Here is a 17,338-nt window from a genome sequence, read left to right as displayed (position 1 = left end):
GTACAGTTGCAGAAGCCACATGCCCTTGAATGTTGACATAGATGTGATAAGACTGAGAAAAGAAAGGAGTTTCCTTTAAAAGGTATCTCCACGTTAGATAAGTGAGGCCATCTAAGGAGGATATTGGAAAGAGTATAAATTTGAGGAATTGAGCCATCAATTAAACGTTGTAACATGTAAATACATTAAATGAGTTAAAGAAATTTGTTTTCAGAGGACTGAATCTTATAATGGTTTTCTACTTGAAAAGGTTCTTTGCAAGTGAAGAAATTAAAGCACTAATTGTTTACCATCTTTTAGTGAAAAAGAATATTATACTACTTCAGGAGTAAAATAAAAAAATATATAAATAAAAATGTATAAAGATCCTTGAGAAATTACGAAGTTCTTAAAAATTATCTAAGCAGTGTTCCTGTGTTCCAATGTAAATGTTTTCCCTTAATAATATTTTTGGATGAGAAAGGGGAAAATCTAATTTTAGTTAAAGATCTCAGTGTTCCCAGTGAGTACAATATGAGGAACAAAAGATATGCAAATTGACTTTAGGCTAATAATGAGTAACCACCAAAAGACATTATAAACCTTCTGTAAAGTTTTTAACATCACATGGTTGAAACAGAGATTGCACAGTTACATCCAGTTCCCATCCGTACGCCCAAGCAAGGGAAACATTTTTATTTTCGGATGAAGTTTTATTTATTTATTTATTTATTTTATTTATTCTCCCTGACTTTGCCTCAGTGGGAAATAAAAATACAAACATGGTATTTTCCGTTTATCCAAGACATTTATTTGTTTATTTTACAAAATGGTTATATATAAATGCCTAAATTCCTTGTACTTTATAGATCAGATACATTTTTATTAATTATAATAATTTTTAAAGGTATGAAATGTCAACCTAGGTCTTCAATTAAATAAGCCATAACTTAAACTTATAGTGTTTATAAATTGAGTTCTTGTAAACTTCAGATAATATTCCACCTTTGGGGATTGATAGCGTTACCCAGCCCTAAGGCACTGGTGACCTGAAAGTGGGTCCTTTGGCCCGGAGCCGCTTGCGCCAATAGAATGAGAGCAGGTTCGGAATAGCAGAGCAGAAATTTTATTCCTTGATTAACGAATGGAGGAAGCAGAGCTCATGCTCTAAAACACCTCTTGGAAGGAAAGGTGAGCAGGGTTCTTATGGGACGCAAAGCGGGAGGGCTCTCGGCATCATTGCTCAGGGCGGGGGGAATTTGGGGCATGCGCAGATCTTCCCTTCTTGCACGTGGCGCCTTTTGCACACGTTTCCTTTTGCTCGTGGCACCCCGTCACCATCTTGGACCTTTGTGGTTTGCGCTGGTTCTGGAGTTTGGTCATCTGGAAACGTTCTGCTTTGGTTTCTATAAGCGTGCACGACTTAAAGCGTTAGACGTGGAAAATGTTTTAGGGGCGTCTCTGGGTGACAATAGTTTCACTGCTTTACGTCTGGGTACAGTTTTAAGTTGTCCTTGTTTCTTTGTCAGATTGTTTTTAGAAATCGTGATTTCATTGCCCTTTAAAGTTAAAGGAAATATATTTTCTGAATTCTGTCATTGAATTAGGAAAGATCTTTGGAACCATTCAATATTATGGCAATTGGGTAGAAATCTTTGTTTATGTGGATGCTTTAAAAGAATTAAAATTTGGAGAGACGGAGAAAATAAAGTCTGTAGTTACCACATAGTTCTCACTTTTAAAACTTATGTGTTCTTATTGGTATAAATTAATTTGTTCCTCCAACCACTCAAGTTCAAGTAGTCAGACCAATCAAAGTATTATATACACTGTCTTAAAATATGATAGATAAGACATTTTATGTTCTAAACATTGAAGCTTACAGTGTCATTTAATCATTGCTTAAGTATATACTATATGTATACACATAACTACATATTGAGATATAGTAAAACTAATGGAAAAATAATTGATTAGATAGAGGAGAAAGAACTAGTCGATCAGAGAAAAGAAAGTTGAATTCAAAATACGTAGTCTGTTGTCATTATTACCGAGCAAGGGCTCACCATCCCATGTGCAGAAAGAGCCAATTATTACAGCATCAGCCTTTGGGAAAGGAAAAATAGCTTTATCTGTGAGATCGATCTGCAAGGAGACAGAAGGCCTATGTCTCAGATCTGTCTCCCTGATTCAGGACTTGGGGTGAAATTTAAGAGGTTAGGGAAAACAGGCTGGAAAACCGGCTGGCACGTGGAAAAGCTGGTGGGGCAGGTTTTGTTTAGAGGGCGTTAAGTATTTATGGTAAGGTTTCAGACATTCATGGCAAGGTTTTAAACATTCATGGTAGAGTTTTCATCATTTATGGTAAGGTAAAGAAGGGGGTTTAACACCAGATCTTCCTGGACGACAAACCCCTCACCTCTGATGAGAGTGGGACTTTCAAGTTTTGGCCGTGTCCCGGTCCTTCGATTCCCTGGGGAGGAGAATGTCTGGTTCTGTGATCATTCAGGTTGAGATTTCCTCTTCTGTGCGTGCTCTGGCTATGTGACTTTGCAAATTTTCTGAAAAACAATTCTTAGTCACTCTGTTGATAAGAGATAGGGTCTGTTCAAACTGGTCCTGGTGGGCCCATGGTTACAATTATGAGTTAGCAAACATTTCTTTGCTTTTTGTGTATTTTGTACAGGTGGCAGTTCTTTCTCCTTTCATTGTGTGCTTCCTTGTATCTTAAAATAGCATTGACTCTCATTATACATTTAGGATTTTTTTATGACTTAGTTGTAAAAATAAGAAGGTTTCTCTCACTTCTAGAGTTGCTAAAATTTCCAGTGATCCTTCTCTTAACATCTACAGCAGTGATTATAAAATATCGTGGCTGCAGTTATTCACACAGGCGAGACTGCGGCCTTCTCCTGATCTCGTGCACCTATGCTTTCATGTTCAACTGACAAACCTCCTATAACACGGCTCGCAGATATCGCCCTTGCCCAAGATCGGGACTCACATTTAGACCCTCAGAGACTGATAGGCATTTTTGTATGCAGATCAGCTTTGGTGTTCACAGGTAACTGCTTGTTCGCACCAAAGATTTACTCTCTCTTTACTTATTTAATCCGTAGCATGGTACATACAGAGAAAGAAAGAACATTTTAGCACTAAGTAGCCTTGATTAGTATGCTTTAGATTCTTTCAGAATTGCTCAACAGTATTAGGAAAGTGGCTTATTTTCACGGTGTTCAGGTAAAGAAAGCAGCTCATACTTACATTTAAAGGCTTATTTTAAATATTCAGATAGATTTTCATACACGTGCTGTGCGGTCCAGATAAATATAAACATATTTTATTGGACCAAAGTCTCTTTATTAGAACAGCATTCTTTTTTCCCCCTATTTATTTATTTATTTATTTGCGGCGTAATTGACATGTAACATCACCTTGGGTTGAGCAGCTTCCTTCCATAGGGGGCAAGTCTTAGAGAGCCTCATTTGTGAGCTGTCAGCAACCAGCACTCCTGGCAGCTAGGAGAATGACGGCTTCCGTCCTGATGGGAATTCTAGGTGGTGCACACTATGAGATGTATCATTTTAGACCTTTTTGGACACCTCTTGATGTTGAGCAGTTAAATCTAGTGGACGTTCTGAAAAAACTGTGGGTAACCAGAGTGGTCAAGACTTGTGCTGCCCAGAGACTGGAAGAAGACTAAGGGCAGATGTTGATTCTCAAAGATTAGACTCCATTTTCTCTTTAAATGCATGCAGTGATTTATTGAGTCATCATGGTTGGCTGGACTGAGGAGGTGTCAGTCTTGCTGATGAGGTGGCTTTGAAGCCCCAGTTTACAAATCCTCACCCAAAATGGATGTCCTGAAGGATGGCTGAGGCTTGACATTTATTCATCTCTTGTACAAATTTACCTGTAAATGAGAGATAAGCAGAGACCCTTATCATCTGATTAAGAGACAGTTAAGAAGTTTTCAGAAAAGTTGGAGTGTGTAAAAGGAAAAGCGGAAGAGGAAAAGAGACATGTGTAGGTCCCTGAGGCAGAAGATCTGGTAAAAGGAAAGCATATATACAAGGTTTCTGAGTATTTGGAGACATAAGAAAAAGAAAGTAAAAAAAACCCCAACGCTTACTCAGCTTGCGTTTTCTTGACTTTAAAATGTACATGATAATAATGGTGCTGGAAGGAACGGTTTATATTTAGCAGTGATACTTATGGAAGGTTGCATAATTTGCAGCCTTAACTAATAAATAACAAGTGTTCTCACATGGATATTAAAGAATGGTGCCATCTAGAAAAAGAAATCTGGAAAAAAAGGAGCTAAGGCTTCTTCTGCAAATTCAAGTCTAAGGTAAGGTGTTGCTTAATGGCAACAGAGAGGGACTTGTGGATGTAAGCCATTAAACGCTCCACATTCTATTTGTGAACAACTCTTTTGTCTGTCTGTAAGTTTTAAACTGGCTTCTCGCTCCCCCTCTTAGTAATCATCAAGATTCCGCCACTCGTCCTCAAAAGTGTAAACTCTACTCACTGTCGTGAAACAAGTTTCAACAAGAAGAAAATGTTCCCTCCTCCCATGCAGTCTGCTGGGAAAGCAGATAATTTCAATTTGATAAAACTATTCTTCTGAAGATGAATGCTAACAAAGGAGTTTTGTAACGACCCCGCCCCCGCCCCGCCCCGCCCCGCACTTGAAAGTTTGTTGCCATGTTCTGTGAAATTAACCTCGACCTCCATGAAGCCTGTAATTCCAATTGCTTGTCATATTTATTATATCTTATCTTTCCTTAAAGATAAAGAGTCAGAAGGAGGTCACTGGATCTTCCAACTCCTCTCTAAAATGAAACAAACAAGTTAAATGACCCACAGGTTTTTTTAATCTAAACCAAAAGTTGTATATATTTAAATTAGAAATGGCTGTTCAGAAAATATTGATTCAACAGTATCATTTTATAAATCTCTCTTCTATTGGCCTCCACTATACCCTGTCTCTGTGAAGAAAATGTACTTTATTTAGGATTGTAGTTCAATCTGCATTCTCATTCTAGTTCTCGGAAGCTGACCACCTTGGGAAAGTTAACATCCCTCTTTGAACTTCCATTTTCTTATCTGTATTTGTAACGACTGCACATGTGGTTGTTTCCAGCAGAGCCTGACACAAAATAGTTGCTTGAAAAATATTTATTACTTTCTCACCTTCCTCTTTCCCTCTTTTCCTCTTTCTTCAGGTTTCATTCCCACCTCTCTGCCTTCTTTGTTCCTACAGTGCCCAGCACAAGCCTGAAGGCATGAGAAGTGCTCCATAACTCTTTCCTGACAGAAGGGCAAAGCCAGTTTATTATTTAAAATTGTTCTTTTCTTAAAACAATATTTTTATTATTATTTGTGTCTCACACAAAAGGATGAATGGTTTTAATTTGCCTGTTTGCCTTACTAGGAGGGAGAGCCCAGTTTAGTTATGGGTGCTGACCAATATCCTACTCTCTCCGACGATGTCAAGCTAGAATAGATGTTAAATGTTGTCTGTCTGTTTGTCAGCTTCAGATAAATTCCCTTTCTGTGCTTCACTGACTGAAAACTAGCCTGCTTCAGAAGCTGATATTGTCAGAGTTCAGCCCTGCTGCAAAAACGATTTTCCACCCTTCGTGAATCAGCCACGTACTTCTCCTGGGACCCTGCAGTCATGGGGTTTCATATCCTGATCTTGGTCATGGAAAAGTTCCATGGAACTCAAATAGTATAGACCTCTCTCACTGCTACTGCGGTCCTGGTCTCGTTTTAGGATACTAGTCTTGTGTTAGGATGGCCAGCAACTGAAGCCTGATTTCAGATATCTTGGTGAATTTGCCCCCATGTTAGCATCTCTTCCTGTCTCTTTCTTGCCAAGATAGATTTAAGAGATTGTGTTGCTGCAGTGGTGGAATGGTAGAAGGTTTGGGCATGTGATACACATACACTGATATGTATGTCACTTATTATGCTATTGCCTCTTGTCTCTCAGCTTCAAAGCCAACCTTCTATACTTGGTTTGTAATGCGGAAGCTAACACTCTGCAAACCAGTTCTCCTTTGCCTGTCGCTTCATTAAGCTCTGCCCACAGGGGATACTCGAGGGACACTGCAGGTCTGGAGGAGGAAGAAAGACTGGCTCCATCTATTTGTGTCCTAAAGGCTTCCTGTCTGTTTCCTGTCACCATCAGCATTACCTTGGCCTTGCTTCTTCACCCCAACATTGGCAGGGCCTTCTTTTAGCAGTGGCAGCACCCAGTTAGCAATTTTTCAACATTTCCAACATTGTGCCTGATGGAGATACCAGCTGTAGCTGAGTAGAGCTCTTTCCTCAGAGGTCTGAGTTTCAGCTGTTCAGGTCCCTTCCTCCAAGTTTCTCTGTTTTAATAATTCCAACCTCGTCTCTTGTTACCCTGGCCCTAGGAGTGGAAGCAGATTCCTGCAGTTGTTATCTCTGGGATAATTTTGTGTTCTCTTTTAATTTTTTCAATTCTTAAACGCCTAGTTAGCAATTCTTTATATTAAATTTAATATTATTAATTAATAGTCAATTAATTATTATGTATTATATTTATATGTACTATATAATTAATGTAAATAATTAACTATTAATTAATAATTAATAAATTAGTTAATATTAACACTAATATTACTTTTAAGTATTAAATTCCCTCTGTTAAAGTAACTGGTAGGACTCTGATTGATACACTATGCAATTAAGTGAAGGGTTAGGGGCAAGAAACTCAGTCTCTGTGTCAACATTTTTGTCCATATTTTCTTGTTGGAGCTTTCTTAGTTTCCTTTGGTGGTGTCCTGTTTACCTGATTCTTCATGATCTTTCTTTCCTTGCATTGGTTTCTGTGCATTTGAGGATGTTGTCTACTCTTCCAGGTCATCCAGGTTTTCTGCGGGGAAAGACATTTACCAGTCAGCTCAGCTTGTGGTACCAGATATGTCAGCTGGTGGTGTCCCCGGGCAGGTGGGGCTTCCTAGCAGGATCTCCAGTTGGGTGCTGTGATGGGGACGGTGTGGGATTCCACGGGCTGGGCTCTGTGGCTGGGCAGGCTTGCTATATGGGATAATATGAATATAATAGAAATAAAAAGAGAAAAAGATGAATCTACAATTGAGGTGGGAGATTTAAAAACACCCTCTCAGTAACTGATAGATATTATAAACAATGAAATTAGTAAGCACTAATTAATATAGAATCCTGCATCCAAATAATACTAATTACCTTCAGATATAGACAGAAGATTTATAAAATATCACCACATCCTTAGTGATATGGAAAGTCTCAACACATTTCAAGGGATTAATACCATACGAGTCTCCGTCTTCTGATTATGTTGTAGGCATGAGTTAGGGGTAATTTTATTTGCTTATTGATCTATACAACTATTTGGAGGACTCTGGAGATCCAAATTTAGGGGGCTAAGAAAAATCTAGAAACCTCACAAACCTTTGAAATATAAATCTTTTAGTTTTACGAACTGAAATTACTGGCAGCAATAGCACCCTGTTAGCAATAAGCCCAAATGCCTAGATTTTGGTCTCCAAGTCAACTTCTCATTAAAAGGAATCTGGACTTTTTAGAGAAATGGCTGAATCTTGGTCTGGTGGTGGGAACCTACAAGGTGAGCATAGAACATTTTTCTTGTGCAGAAATCATGGAAACTTTAAAAAAGTAAGGGGTCATTGTGGCATTATTTGCAATAGCCGAGACATGAAAACAACCTAAGTGTCCATCAGTGGATGAATGGATAAAGAAAATGTGGTATATAGATACAATGGAATATTATTAAGCTATAAAAAAGAAGTAAGTCCTGCCATTTGCAACAACATGGATGCACCTTGAAGGCATTATGCTAAGTGAGATAAGTCAGACAGAGAAAGACAAGTACTGTATAATCTCGCTTACATATGGAGTCTAAAAAGGCCATCTCAGAAACAGAGAGCAGACTGGTGGTTGCCAGAGGCAGGGAGTCGGGGGTTGGGGAAGGTGGTCAAAATGTACAAACGTCCAGTTAAAAGATAAATAAGTTCTGGGAATATAATATACAACATATCATGGTGACTCTAGTTAACGATACTGTGTAGTATAGTTGAAAGTCATTAAGAGAATACATCTTAAAAGTTCTCATCACAAGAAAAAAAATTGTAACTATGTGAGATGATGGATGTTAGCTAAATTTACTGTGGTAATCATTTTGGAGTAAATATATATCAAATCGTTATGTTGTACACCTTAAACTAATACACTGTTATATGTCAATTATATCTCAATAAAACTGGGGGGGGGGACGGGAAAATGCATAGCTCTAGATTGCCAAACCAGGTTTTTTTTCACCCTGCGACCAAAACTTTTCCCACTAGTACGTGTTCAAAAGTTGAGGGCTATGTGCGTGAATAGAGAAATAATGTCTTTACTATCACTAATCTCTAATTGAAATTTAAGCATTTTCCTGACTTATGAATGTGGACAACAAATTCATTAGTATTAACTATTCCTCTAAATTTATCACCAATAGAAATAAAAGTATTTTTATATCATGTTAAAGATGTTGCATATATCTTGAGGTATCATTTATGCTCACCACTATTCTGAAATTATACTAATTATCAAACTTGCTGCTTGAATTTATTTGAGACACTAATAAATATTTATAGTTTTATTTCCATATAAAAAAAAGTAATGGGGTTGTGTAAAAAGACACTGGATCCAGCTGGACGAAATTTCTACTTGCTCAAGTTATGATAATTTGAGCATCAAAAACAAAGCCAAACATAATGGACTGAAATACACTGAACCAATGAAAATACATGATTGCCTAATGATGTCCACAGATGGGAAAACCAGAAAAACTCACATGTCACCATTTGAGACAGTCACTAAGCAAGCTTCTTACTTTGAAAACTGGTAACTAATTTGAATGAATTAAATATTTACCCTGCCTCTCCAGCAGGAGCTGTATTGCTAGTAACCAAAACTCTAATTGATGAGGGAAAGTTCTATTTTACTGAGTTGTATGTTGCACCTCCTAAAAAGTTTATGAACTCAGGCAAGGACTATAATTTGTGTTAAACCATCAAGTGTATTTTTGACATGGAACCAGACATTTGTATGGGCGAAAGTGGCACCACATAGATAACTTTGAATATAAAAGGGGAAAGCTAGCACTGTTCCATAAAAAGATCAGACAATCACCACTTTAATTCCATTGCGAATCTGAACATTAAGTGACATCCAGATAGTAAGTGACTCCTGATGCGTTGCAATATAAAGAACACAGCTTCACCTCTGATGCATTTTGGCCAAAAATATTAACTTGTATCAATAAAACCATTAGAACTAATCTCCTATTTACCTGATATGTTGGTGTGCAAGCTATAAAAAGCAGACAAGCAGAAGGTGAGAGACCGTAAGAGCAACTGGCCCAATGTCTTCAATAAGTCATTGTGTGACAAAATGGGGACGGTGCTAGATGGAAAGAGATTAAAGGAATATAAAAATCTCATACAGTGGTGTGGGCATGCCAGCTTTACAGAACATTTTGCTCTGTGATGAGCAAATATTCACAGTAAATTTGGACAATACTTCAAAGGAAAACAATCCGTCAAGAGTAGCGCTGGAAGAAATGCAAAGTCAAGTGGACTGACCAAGCATGAAGACGTTGACATGGTGCTGAGAGGCCTCTCCTCCCACCACGTCCCATGCTCGTAAAGTCTTAGCATTGAGTTCTCGTTTGTTTTCCTCAGAAAAGGCCTTGTTCGTGCTCTTTTGCCCCAGCATAATTATGAATAATGCTCTCCTTTATTCTCGAATGTGTCCTGTTTGCATTAATTATGGATGAATTATATGGTCACCTCAGGTCTTTCAAACTTTGAGGGAACAGTTAATTCCTGTCTTAGACAAGTTGTTCCAGAAAGTAGAGGAAATGTGAAAGCTGCCCAGATGATTTTGGGAGGTTAGTATTAACTGATTTCAAAAACAGATAAGAACAATAAACAACAGAAAACAATAGGACAATATCTCCTCTATATGTATGGGCCAAAATTCCAAATAAAATGGTAGATAACTGAATTTAATAAAGTATTAAAAATATACTATGATCAATTAGGATAGATCTAAAAATATGTGGATGATATAATATCAGAAAATCTAATGATGTAATTCTGTACCTTAATAGATAAAAAGAGGATTATAGAATTACCTTACATGAACCAGAGAAAGTATTTTATGAACTTCAAAAACCAATTATGGCAGAATATCTTAAGAAATTAGGAAGAGAACTTACTAAATGTGCTAAGGATTAAATGCCAAACTCTTAGGGCCAATGTTTATTTATTCAAGGAATTTTAGCTACATTCCCTTTAAAATTGGAAGGAAAACAAGGATTCCCACCAATATTGCAAATCTTTATTGTAACAGTGGAGGGCCTGGCCCACGCTATTAGGAAAAATAAGAAATGAGAGCAAGGACTGAAAAGGTGGAGATATCATTGTCATTACTTGCAGATGATACATTCATTTACCTGGAAAAACTGATAGAATCAATCAAAGGGTAAACTAATAGAATTCAAAAGAGAGTCCAATAGGTTTGCTGGATATAAGATCAATAGCATTTCTCCCTGCTACCGTGATCAAGTGGAAAAGACAATGTAAAATAAGATGTAATTTTCATTAGCAGCAAAATCTGTAATGTCTCTAGACTTTGTTTTGATCATATATATATATGACTTCTCTGGAGAAAACTTTAAAGGCTAATAAAGGACAGAAAAGATAAGACATTTGTGCTCCTGGATAAGATGATACAAAACGTTCACCTCCCCAAATAATGTGTGAATTCAGTACATTCCTAATACAAATTCCAGTTAGTTTTTCTGGGCAAACTCAGTAAATTTTCCCTAAGATTTGTATGGAAAAGTAAAGATTCATGATTGGCTAAGTCAAATTTGAGAAAGAAGAGGAAAGATAGAGTCTCGCCTTATGAATATTGTCCCACAAACACACACATTTTATACATATACATGTATTTATACATATGTGTATATATATATATATATGTATATTCTCCTCTTTGCTTTGTTTCACAAGTATTATCAAGATCTGTACCAAAGTGTGTGATACTACAAATATTTAACAATAATTACAGTAATATGAATTAATATGTGAATCAATATATAGATCAAATATTTTAAATATGTTCCCTTTTATTCTCTAAATAAACTATATAATATTCAGCAAGTTACTATGTAACATAATAGGAAGCCCAATCTTCTCATCTAATCATTCTAATAATTTGCAAATCATTTGTTAATTTTTATAACTTGTTGATGTTCTCTTCTATCTCATGTGGCTTCTAGCTCATGTGGATAAATGTTACTTTGGTTTGAGCCATGGCTTAGAATAAGAAAGTGCGTCCAACTCTTCCCAAAAGGCCCCTTTTAAAATGATGCTTGGTGCTTTCTTGCAGTCTGTGGATCTGTGGATATATGGGGGCTGTGCATGAGTGCCTGTGCAGGCGCCAGCATTGGTACAGGGAAGGCTGGTAGTCAGCTGGCACACATCAATTTGGGAAAAGTTAATTTTTACCAAAATTAATGAGCCATGGTTTAGAATAAGAAAGTGTCTCCAACTCTTCTCGAAAGGCCCCTTTTAAAATGAGCTTGGTGCTTTCTTGTAGTCTGTTGGTAGCTGAGTGTGTGCACTGCTGGTCTCTAGATACACTCACTTGCTACAGGGCACGGACTTCAGAGCCTGTACAAGACCCCTGACAATACCATCATTGCCCATATTGCACGATCAGCACTCTCCTCTATTGCTCCCAGAAACTAGAATCTTCTTGGAGCAGCTGGGAAAGCTACTCATGCCCATACTGCTGTGTTCACCACTCCAGTACTCCCAGTAACTGCTGGATGCCCTCCGACTTCCATATCTGTGCCTTCTCTGTTACTAATTTCTGCTGATTCCACTGTGTGAAGCCATATTGTAACATGATATCTCAATAGTTAGAGAATTTCTTTTCATCAATTTGTACTGAAATATCTTCATATTTTAACAACTGATGTGGCCAAATTGACGTGTGCCAGCTGACTACCAGCCCTCCTTGTACCAATGCTGGCACCTGCACAGGCACTCATGCATAGCCCCCATATGTCCACAGATCCACAGTAACCCAGATACTGCAATGTGCATTTCACCGGTATCGCACACATTATACATAGAGAAGAAGCACAAATGTGTTTCATTCATACACATGCAAGGACTACTTATACCAGTTACCCATGGATCTGCATGTCTACGTAGACTCTTTCCCTTGAGGATATCTCAAGACACAGCTCCTCTTGCAAAGGTAGCACTCAATTACTCTTGGTCATTGGTATTATTATTTTCCTCGGGTTGGGTTTTCAGAAAAGTAAGAAAACAAAAACTATCATTATTGTTTGCTGCACCATCTTTATGTGTTAGGAACTTTACTAATATTGCATCGTTGATCATCAAACCTTTAAAAGTAGATGTCATTATTCACTCATCTCATATGAAACCGCATCTCTGAGAGAAGCAGCTGTGTGGCCAAAGTCCCGCAACCGTTAAACAGCAGGACCAAGGTACACGTTCCACTCCGATGCTCCCAAAGCCTGTGCTCTTCTTCCCCTGGTGTTGGGACTTGGTATGGGCAATGCTGAAAATCCAAATTCATTAATCTGGTGTTCAAAGTCCTCCTTCCAACTACTTGCAAAGTCCTCAATCCATACTTCCAACTACTTACTAACCTATATTAGCGCTCGGGTTATATCTGGCCTTATATCTGCTGCTGGGGGCACAGAGATGTCAAGCGCCCAAACTAGGAAATGGGTCAAATGCAAAGTGAACATGCAGTATCACCTCTTCATTGCAGTTTCTGCAGTTCTCCTTTAATGGGGAAAGTGAGCTTGCTTCAGCAAAAGTGAGGTACCAGAAAGGGAGAGAATAATGTTTCCCTTTGTCTTTACACAAGGATGGATAGTAAATGCCTCAGTGCCAGGGATCCTGTACTTCTATTTACTGTTGGACAGGTCTCCAAAGTATCCCTGACCTGCACCTTCCTTAGCAGCTGGCCTGCTGGTCAACCCCAGGAATGAGTCGCAAACGTTGGCCATACTTCTCTGCTCTGGTGTCACAGTCTCACTGTGTCCTCCACCTAGCCTCAACCAGGGAGAGGTCTGAAATCTGCTATCAGTGTCCTGCTCCCTCTGCAGCTCCTCTCAGCTAGCAGGGGGAGAAAAGAGAGATGCCAGGTGGTTCCCCATAGAGTGAAACCTACATCTATTGTCTTTTTTTTTAATAAGACAATTTTTAAAAATTACTTTTATTTGTAAGATTAAGTATCCTCATTGATAACCCAGAAAGAGTCCTTGCCAACTCTTTGCACACACACACACACACACACACACACACACGGTGGTTAAATATGATTCCTCAATTTTCAGTGACAAGGTAGGAGAAAAGAACATGTTCAAGCTGCAGCTGAATTCCTCTGTCCTCTTTTTCAAAAAATCTTATTTTGCTACCAAGCCACTCATCAAACCATAAGGAAAGACAATTTTTCAAAAAGCCAACAAAACCCAGAAACAGGATCTAGGTATCAAGCCAAAATTATCCCCTCAAACAGTACTGTTATAAAAAAGGAGGGGAAGCCAAATCCCCATAGCTCATTAGAGAAGACCCTTAAAAAGAATTCAGAAAGCCAGGACTGGAACTACAGTGGTGTGGACAGGTTCAAAAAGCAGATAATTAAAGAAAGTTCAACTTGTTCAGCTTGGGAATGTGTTAGACTTTCTCTTATTCCAGCAGAGGAAATAAAAATATGAGCTGCTAGAGTTAACATTAAAATTGTCCTCACCAACAGAAAGTAGGGCGAGGGTAAAGGGACAGAACGTAGAGCAAAGCATTGCAAAAGCAAGTCATTTTGAATCTAGCTCTACTGCCCAGGAAAGTTGATTACGGCTGAAATTCTTCTGAGCCAGTATCATTAAACTCTAGACTTGGCTCAAAACCAGTGAACTATGCCCCACTTATAAATATTAAGTGACCCACAGTGCTTGTGGTATTAAAAACGCTTAAAAAATTATCTATAAATTTCTCTTCTGATAAGCAGTAGATCAAAATGACATTGGGCCATCCGGTTATAGAGTGGAGGGTTCCTTAAAGAGAACTAACTTAGCAGAAATTTGGGTTGGAAGGAATGTGACATGGAGTAAATGAGATCAGGTTCTTCGTACAATTTTAATAAGGCTTCTACCTACCCAAGTTGTAAGAAGTAGTACTGAGGGGCGTCCCACAGAATGTCTCAGAGGGATGCTTATCAGAGATAAAAGGGTCTATAAGTTTAACTCTTGACCCCTTTCCTTTCCTAAAGCTTGAGGAAGAAAAATAATTAAGTTTTAATTATTCAGAGCTTTGGGCTCATTGTAATATTTAATATTCTCTATTTTTCATATTCTGAGCCTTTGGCTTATAATTTTCTCAATTATGTTACATTGAAAAATGTGTGAATGTGCCTTAATCAATAGTACCACATGAAAATATAAATCTTGTTCTTTCGTATCTTCTACATAGGGAGAGTGAATGAATGGTATCCAAAATATCCTGCAAAGTTACTTTGTGTACTCGACAAAAGATTAGGGCAAACCATTCCACTTCCATATCTTGAGCAGTAGGAGTTAGTCTTCAATCTCATCTTCCCAGATATCTCCGTGAATATCCACAGCATGGAACAACCGGGTAAAACACAGGGAAGCAGGATCAGTGAAATGCTTATAAGCGTTTGCTCTAGAGAGAGACCCCAATCTAGCAGAAATATTGTATACAGTCAGTACATGCCATCTTGTTACATCTAACTTCTCTATGGGAGTCCCACAACATGGGCAGCTCTTTGAGTTCTTTTATAGCCACTCCTTACTTTCCATCTCTTCAAGTGCATTCTGAATTACCCTCTTACTATACCTCTGTACCCAGAGTCTTTATTGGCCACCTCTGCTTGTAGGAGCTCATTTCATCAGTCATTTCATGAGAGAAATTAATACCCTCTTACCATACCTCTGTGCCCAAAGTCTTTTATTGGCCTCATCTACTTGTAGGAACTCATTTCATAACTCGTTTCATAAGAGAAATTAATAAATTTCTCTGCAGTTACCTTAAATGGAGACTGCTCATGGTAGGTAAATCTGCGCAATGTATAGAAGGCAAAATTGCAGCTGGAGTAGATGCCCACGCTGCGGTCAGCCTCCCATATCACAGGCAGTTGGCAGCATGGGTGTGGGGGCATCTGCCATCAGGTCCAAGGTGGACTGGAGAGGAAGGTGGTCATCACAGGCAAGTAACTCTGCTTCCACTAGGTCTTTGACCTGACCAGGAGCGACCACCGAGGGGCACTTGGGTTCTGGGCAGTTGAGGCGTTGAACCTGGCCATCTCTGGTCTGGATTTCAAAGTAGTCCTTCAGACAGGCTTTGTAGTACACATGCTTGCGCTCCAAGAAGTACATGCGTTCACTATCCAGCTTCTCACAGAAACAGATATTGCATAGGAACAATTTACTATTAAAGCGTTTTATCTGCTGAGTTTGATCAAAGTCTAAGGTTTCCTGGCTCAGACTCAGCAATGATGCCACATCTGGCATGGCTCTTTCATCCTCAACCTCCTCTTGGCCTGCACCAGATCTAGCGGCTCCTCCAAAATCTAGCTCTGTGTTGGGAGAGGCTTGAACTGTCCTCTCCTTTTTTCCTAAGAGCCCGTCTTGAGCTCAAAAGGAGAGACAATATGCAAGAATGCTAGGATCTTTTCCTTAAGAAGCTGCATCCAGGCAAACAGGAGCTTGCTGGCATGGTGTTCTTCCCACAGGTTGTCTAAGGGCTTGCAGGAGCAAATAGACAGAAAAACAGGTCAGGTCAGATCATACAGTAGAAACAGAGTAGAGTGGTGGTTGCCAGGGGCTGAGGCTACGGTATGCGTGGGGAGAGGAGGGTTGGACAGATGACTGTCAAAGGGTACAAACTCCCAGTTATAAGATAAATAAGTTCTGGGGATCTAGTGTACAGCTTGGTGATTATTGCAATACTGTATCGTATACTTGAAAATTGCTAAGAGAGTAGATCTTTGATGTTATCACCACAAGAAAGAAATGGTAACCGTGTGGCATGATGGAAGCATTAGCTAACACTGCAGTGTGATCATTTCACGACATGTAAGTGCATCAAATCAGCACATTGTACGTCTCAAACTTATACAGTGCTACACATCAATTATATCTCAATAAAGCCAGAAAAAGGTCATTAGGACTACTTAGGATATTTTCTTCCTTTTTTAGAAAAATGATTTAAATAGATGCTCAAACATGTAAAATTCTGCAAAAGAAAAAAGAAAATGAAGGTAAAAGAAAAGACACATTTACAGTAGAATCAAAAACATCTAATAGCTAGGAATAAATCCAAAGAAAGACAAGATTTCTATGTTTAAAACTAATAAAGAATATTATGGAGGTGAATTAAAGAAGAGCTAAACAAATGGAGGCCTATATCTTCTACATGATGTCAGTACTCCAAATTGATCTGTGGATTCAGTGTTATCACAATCAAAATCCCACGTGCTTTTTTTTTTGTAAAAATTGACAAGCTTATTCAAAAATTTATAGACATAAATGGGCAAAGAACAGTCAAGATAATCTTGAAGAACAAAGTTGTAGGATCTAAATTCCTGTATATTAAAATTTATCACAAAGCCATAGTAATTAGAAAAGTGTGATATTGAGGGAAAGATAAGTAAACTAAGGCAACAAAATGGAAAGTCCAGAAATAGACCTAGTCAGAAATGGTTGTTTGATTTATGAGAAAAGTGGCACAGCAGAGTAAAGGAGAAAGGATAGTATTTTCAATAAAAGGTGCTTTATTAATTGGATATCCATATAGAAAAAAAAAGAAACTTGGCCGATCCCTCACACCGCCCACTAAAGTCAATTCTATGTGGATTGTAGATCTTAATAAGATGATAGAACAGTAGAGTTTCTGGAAGGAACATAGGAGAATATGTTTAAGACCTTAGCAAAAGTAAAGATTTCTTAAATAGGACACAGAATATGCTAACTATAACGGAAAAGAGATAAACTGGGCCTCATTAAAACTAGGAACATGTGTTGAACAAAAGATAGCATTACGATAAAGAAAAGAAAAGTCATAGAATTGTAGAAGCTGTTTTTAAAAGATATAACCAACAGAGGTATTGTATCTAGACTATATAAAGAATTCTTACAAATCATTAAGAAAAATTCAGACACACACCACAAGAGAAAAGAAAGCCAAAGTCTTAAACAGAT

At 38.2% G+C, this 17,338-nt stretch overlaps 1 long non-coding RNA gene and 1 pseudogene across 2 annotated transcripts; both read right to left on the bottom strand.

Moving 5' to 3' along the window:
- Nucleotides 1-688: 688 nt before the first annotated feature.
- On the bottom strand, nucleotides 689-10,065 carry LOC138920257 (uncharacterized). 2 transcript variants are annotated; one of them, XR_011431121.1, is made up of 4 exons: nucleotides 9,356-10,065; nucleotides 6,809-6,892; nucleotides 2,031-3,892; nucleotides 689-1,538 (listed from the first exon to the last, which is right to left on the bottom strand). It is a non-coding gene; the product is annotated as an uncharacterized lncRNA (long non-coding RNA). The 2 variants fall into 2 exon arrangements; XR_011431120.1 differs by lacking the exon at nucleotides 9,356-10,065 and having other exon boundaries at nucleotides 6,809-7,149.
- Nucleotides 10,066-12,170: 2,105 nt separating this feature from the next.
- On the bottom strand, nucleotides 12,171-15,949 carry LOC138920256 (E3 ubiquitin-protein ligase RNF14 pseudogene; annotated as a pseudogene).
- Nucleotides 15,950-17,338: the final 1,389 nt, after the last annotated feature.

Source organism: Equus caballus, chromosome 22 (genome assembly GCF_041296265.1).
Source record: "Equus caballus isolate H_3958 breed thoroughbred chromosome 22, TB-T2T, whole genome shotgun sequence".
Classification (NCBI taxonomy): Eukaryota; Metazoa; Chordata; class Mammalia; order Perissodactyla; family Equidae; genus Equus; species Equus caballus.
The sequence above is the reverse complement of the archived record's forward strand: the minus strand, read 5'-3'. Positions and strand labels throughout refer to the sequence as shown.